This window comes from Lactuca serriola, chromosome 8 (genome assembly GCF_051521515.1).
Source record: "Lactuca serriola cultivar US96UC23 chromosome 8, Lser_US96UC23_V15, whole genome shotgun sequence".
Taxonomy (NCBI): domain Eukaryota; kingdom Viridiplantae; phylum Streptophyta; class Magnoliopsida; order Asterales; family Asteraceae; genus Lactuca; species Lactuca serriola.
The window spans coordinates 218,592,218-218,599,156 of record NC_136415.1 but is presented as its reverse complement, the minus strand read 5'-3'; positions in this window follow the sequence as shown (position 1 = coordinate 218,599,156).

Here is a 6,939-nt window from a genome sequence, read left to right as displayed (position 1 = left end):
ATGTGTGTTCTCTCTCTGTCTAGCATGTATAGTAATGTATTGTGTGTACTAGCTGCAATATGTCTTATCTCTCTCTCTCTCTCTCTCTCTATATATATATATATATATATATATATATATATATATATATATCTAGCAAGTATTGACTCATGAATGAACTGACTCATCGTATGATTTCACATTCTAGTAATAGTTCTAGTATCTTCCTGAAGTACCCCTATGGTAGCTTACTAGTAATGTAACTGGTACATATGAACATGGACGTATACCCTTGCTACCCAAGGGTATTGAGCTGACAGGAAGAAACTTGATGACTATATATGTACACATGATATATAACTAATATTTAAACAACCTTCGGACGGATACCCGATACATTACCAGACCACATCCCAACGGGGAAAAGGAAATAACGCGGGCTAACCTTCCTAAGTCCTTTAAACATTACTTATGTAACTATACATATATAGGCATGAAATTGACAATATAAAAGCATAAAAGAAGTTTTGTAAAACCATTGAAAAGTTTAGTATCTAAGAAAGGATGACTTGATGTCAAATTGTAAAACAATTTGAAAGCAGTTTGTTTGATAAGAACAGTGTAAAGTATAAGGAAAACATTTGTTTTGAATCACAAATGTAACAGGGTTTGAAAAGATACACTCAATATGCAAGACAATTTAACAAAGAGTTTTAACTGAGTAAAAATGTTTTGGAAAGCCATTTGAAGTAAACTGTTTGGTAAAACAGCTAAAAGAGTAGTAAATCCTTTTGTATGCTACTTATTAATCACATGTGATTAATATAATAACTAGCATGATTCAACTTGTATCCCCCCCATAAAAGCACTAAAAAAACATTTAAATCATTGATTAAGGGGTATGAACTCACCTGTAGCAAGTGGTTGCGATGAACGGACTGTATAGGATGCTAGGTGTCAAGTGAAGACTTGTACACACTCTATGATCCTATTTAACATATAATATCACATATATATAACCAATTAGCCTTTAAACAACTAAATAACAAAGTTAAGACATCCTAAGACATGTTAAACACTTTATATAAGTGTTATAAGTGCTAAGGAGTGCATCTAAGTGTTGTAGGACAAAGCTATTGAGCTTAGGGTTCAAGGGAACCCTCTTTGTGAGTTTACGGTTTGGAGACCATAACTCATTGGGTTTACGGTCGTAAAATCTTGAGTTTACGGCTGTAAACTCATACTTTTTTGACCATTTTGTGATTTGAATTCTTCTAAGTCATTCCATGTATTCCTACATTGAAGTATAAGCCTATGGAAGTGTTTGTGGCATCAATACACTCCTAAATGGAGTTTACGGCCCATGGACCATTTCTCCATCCGTTTTCTGCCATAAAATCCTATGGAACATGGTTTTATGGTGTTTTCAAGTCCTAAACACTTCAAGGTAAAAGTCTAGGCTTGATTCAAGGCATAAGGAAGGAATATGGGCCATTTATAATCACTTTGGGGTGTTTACGGTTTTGGGAGATCCCCAAACTGTAAACCCATATTCAAGGGGGTTTTAAGGTGTTTTTCATGTGCTAAAACCATCAGGGAAGGGTTCATACTAGTTTCTAAGCATAAGGGAAGCGTTGGGAGCACCTTCGCACCCAAAATAGAGTTTACGGTCCAAGAAGATCTTGGTCCGTAAACTCCTTCTTCTTATGATTATTGAGTGATTTCTATCATATCTAATCATGTAGTAAGCTTTAAAACACTCTAGGGTAGAAGTACTTACAATCCGGAGCAAAAGATTGAAGATCCTTGGGAGAGAATTCGAGCTTTTCTCTAGATGAAATGGAAAAAATGAACTAAAAATGGCTAAGTGCCCTTTATATAGTCCGTTGAGTTTTTGGTCCAAAAATATCATTTGAGCCGTAAACTCCAAACTCGTCGAGTTTTGAAACTTTTAAGATGCAAAAAATACTCTAGGGCATCTTCTCTCCTGCTATCACCCGAAGTGTAAATCCTAAAATATTCAAACTCGTTCCAAAAAGTTTGAAACTTAGCAACAACTTTTCTGACTTCTATTGTATTGAAGGGTTGTACAGAATAGAAATTTCGGGTTGTCACAACAACATAAAGAATAATTTGTGTTCCCTTTTTCTTTACCTCTAATGGATTCATTTCTCCATAACTTTGCATGACATGTTTGACATACAACATTTTGATCACCATGATCCAAATATTCTGTAAATTAAAAGTCGATGAAAAAAATATCAGTGAAATTTATAAGTATATACAACGTAGTATTTGAAATGTAAAAAAAATGAAAATGAATATTATTTTTTTTATTACCATTTGAGATACCAATTATAACGTTTTCATTTATGACTTGATGTATATTTTCTACATTATCTGTCAAATCAATCAAAGGGATAGGGGATAAATGTGTCGTCTTCCTTTTTAATTTATGACATCCTGGATTCAACTTCATTGAAGATGAAGAAGCAGTTATTGTAGATGCATTTTTCGATGTCATATCATTTGAAAGTACATAGTACTGTCTCTTATCTGGTAAGTTGGAAGTAACATATTTACCAAAACTGATGTTATCTGAACAAAAAAAAAATGAAATAAGTATACATATACTTATATCCAGATTATAAAGAAAATTAATAATTGTATATTTTAAAAACAATAAATTATTACCATTTGTAATGTTAGATAACGGAGTTATAACATTTGTAAAGGAAGGACAGTATTTTATGGTTGTATTTTGGATTCCTGATGAATTAAATGAACTGACATTTTGAGTTTGATCAACAATGTTGGTTGATTGATCTACAAATAACAAAAATTTATGAAAACTAAAGAGATATGTATACAACATAATAATAACCTGCAATCATATAATATTACAAGATAATTAAAAAAATATGAGAAATCATTTATTGTAAATAAATGTAAAATAAGCATAAAACTTTGAGTAAAAAAATAATAGGATTATAATTAATTATATTTTTTAAGAGATGAGGTATTGATGTACTTGGAACGTTGGATGTTGTATTCATTCTCTTCGATCTTTTATTTTGCAAATATATTTTTCTTTGTCTTCTTTTCTCTCTGGCTTGCAAGTGGCATATGTTATTGCTGTTTTCTGCATAACATATAATTTGACAGGATATGAAATGTATAATTACGTAAATAATATGTTTATAAAATAATGTTGAATAAATAAACGTATCTTTGTAAGCATCGGTTACCAATTTCGAAGAATATGGAGTTGCAGAGGACGAAGATTTTGACAAATTATCTATTTTTTTATGTTAATAAATATTTATGTTATTCAAATAAATATTATGTGAATTAAAAAATAATAAATAACAATAATAGAATTTGTATATGAAAAAGCTTACCTTTGTAAATCGAAGTTTTAACAGTAGTAGTTGTTGAGGCTAGATTTGTTGATGTAGTATCCAAATTTTTATTTTTTGTATCATCTAAATAGAAACTATTTAACTTTATAGACTTTTTAGAAGAAAGTGAATGCATTATATGTCTGCAACATTCATAGTTAAGATAAATAAAATTAGTTATAAATTAACATGCTTAACAAATAAGAATTAAGTAGTTCATATAATAATTATCTAGCGAAGAAATGGGTATAAAGCCAATGTTTTGTCATTTTTAAGTATTCTTGGTAAGTAGCTGGAAAAACAATACAATTTAATTGTGTCGTTTTTTTGAAATTGTTTATTAAAATGTACATATAAATTATAAATTAGTTTATTAATGTATTATTTGTTTATAAAAAGTATGTCAATTGAATAGGTTGTGTTTCAAAACTATAGAGTCGAAAAAAAAGGGCAATTCTGATTTTTCAGTTAGACATTTAAAGATTGTATAGGGTCTAAGCAAATGTCCGGTTGCAATTTTATACTTATTTCTTTATTTATTTATAAAATTTATTTTTTTATTTATTAGTATTAGGATATGGGATTATTTAAGGCCTTATAAATACATATGTTCTGATTCAATTTCTAACATTTTACACATTACTGGATGTAATTGGGAGGCAGTTTATTCTGCATTACAGTTAAAATAAAAGTTCATATTCGAACCTAGTAACAACCAAAATGTACCACTTTAAAAGGTTCATAACAATGTTGTTGATTAATTAGTTAATTACTTAGGTCAAGAGATGGCAATACTGTCCTCACCAACTCTATCTGACAACGTCTTCTTCATTACTACGTTTTCTCAGCATCCTCCCAAGCAGTTGTACGCATCTCAATGGCAGTTTTACCCGATTTTTCAGATTTCAAAGAAGAAGATGCATCTTTATCTTCTACCTTGCTATCCCAGGCAGCAATATTCGTCTTCTCCAACTGAGTTCCAAGAGCCTTGATCTCTCTTCCAGATTTCATGAAATGGCAATACTTTTTACAACCAACTCTATATGTTGCCATCTTCTTCATTACTCCGTCTCTCTATCATTCTCTATCTGTGTGTGTTGCTACCAAAAAAACTAAAACCCACTTCGTCATCGGTTAACCATCGATCACTGTCCTCGATTCCGGATTAATCGATTGGGTTCAACAACACATCAAATGGAATGGGAAGATTTCATCGACGATGAACGCGGCTTGTGCGACATAGTCTCTATCAGTTGAGAAAAGAAAATCAATCCTCACACCGAGTCTCCTTCTTTCACTGCCGACATCAATTCCTTGCGAATGGAAATTACCACTCATCATCCTCATTTCAAAATTAGCGCTTCTTCAAGTTCTATTTGTTCTTTCCCCAATCTCACACACTTGTTCATTCAGATGATCCCAGAGGGTAAAAACCTAGTTCTCGATGGAAACCTGATAACATTGTCTCAGTGTGGAATCGATAACAACTACGGGTTGCATTTAGTTTCCGACATGTGAAGGCTGCTTCAAGGCGAAAGAGGAGTTTGCATATAGTCTGTCAAATACTGGATTATCAGGTTTGTTAATCTAAGATTAACCCCCAAAATTCCCTTTTCGTTCCTTGAATAATTGATCGAATAAGATCTAGTTTCAAGTAATCCAGGTTATATATAACTTATAACCCGATGTAGGTTCATGTTTTCCATATTAATGTTTTACAACAGAGGTTTTAAGTTAATTGTTTCTGTTGGAATAGTGTCTAAGGTTGTAACTATATTTGTCAAGTATTTGACCCGGTTGTGCATGGTCCTTTTGGGTTGCCTTCACCATAACAACTTGACAGGATGATTTGTAATGAGAGAAGAAATATTATTAATATATTATGAGAATAATATAAGGAATAATAATATTGTTATTTGATTAATATAAGTCATAAGTTAATTAGGAATTAATTTGGTGACTTAAAGAGGTTAATTGAATAAAGGGGCATAAACTGTCAAATGTGTGATAGTTGTATTTTGGGCTATGAATCTTTATGGATGTGAGGGCGGATGATTTTAGGGTTTGGATAATCCTAGAAATCGTCCAAGGCCTAATATATAGGGATCATTGGATTGCTTAGGGCCTAAGTTATTCAATTAGGGTTTAAGGTGTAACCCTAGTAGCTCATAGTATATATAGACCCATTGGTTGGAGGAAATCGGTCTCATGCAAGGCAAGAAACCGTAGGGCCGATTTTCTCACCCTCTTCCCGCTCTCTTATCATCCTCTTGCTAGTTGGTGTTTGTAAGCCATTAGAGGAGTGACAATTGTGACTCTAAGCTCCAAAGACAAGAAAATTCAAGCAAGCAACTCAAGGTATTCCTTTAGATCTGATTTCATATGTTATGAATTGAATGTTTACACTAGATCTATCAATCAAAGTCTTGGATACATTGCATGTTCAATTAGAGAAACCTAGATCCAAGCATTAGGGTTTGCATGTGCACATAGGAAAGTTCTTATGGCTCAAACCCATCAGTGGTATCAAAGCCTTGATTGGTTTCTATTGAATTGATGCATTAGTTGATTGAAAAATTCGTTTTTTGTCCATCTGCCTGATGAACTCGGCGAGTTCCATAGTGGACTCAGCGAGTAGGCCTCAACTCGGCGAGTCCATTGTGGTACTCGGCGAGTTCGAGCGTCAGATGGAGCTAGTTTCGGGATTTCTTGCTGTTTTTCTTATGCAAAACTTGCCTTAATCTTTATGGGTCAATAAAATCTGAATTTTAACATATATGTGAATATATTCTTGACCTAACAAAATATATTTACCAATTAGTTGAATAATAATTTCCTTATATGATATTAATTGATTATTTTAATGAATTGGTGAATTGTTTTGCAAGAAACATTTAAATAAATCAAATATGGATAATTATGAGATTAAATGGTTAATTTAAATTATTTGTTATTTGATCCCTTATGTTTTGAAAACTTTAAAACTAATCCTCAAGTTTTGAAATTTAGTTTTGTGATTAAAAGTTTAATTTGGACAATTTAAAATTTCAAACCCTAGAATTTTACAAAGTTTAAAATTCAACCATATACTAATATAATATTATAAGACTAATGTATATATATATATATATATATATATATATATATATATATATATATATATATATATGTATAATTAAAATGCTACTCTTACCGTTAGTAGGCCTCATTCACGAAGCCGGTCTATAAGGTGGGTATAAGGTTGCTGCCTATAAAAGGACGCTTAATGGGTGTACACTCACACCCACCGCTTGCTTGACTGGTGTAGGGTCGTTAGCCGAACGGGTAGGATAGGACAACTCTATCTCCTCATTAAAAGTATATTGTTAAAATACAAAGTAACTACACATTTTTCAAACTCCCAATCCTAGTTAGTTTAGGAAAAGTGAATTGCTGCAATCCCATGAAATTACACTTTGCACCCTTGCTAAGAAGTTATTAGAGCGTGTGTGGTTAACCAGCACACTAATTGGTTCTAAGCAAAGGTGGCAAAGGGTGATTCGTTGTTTATCATATTTCG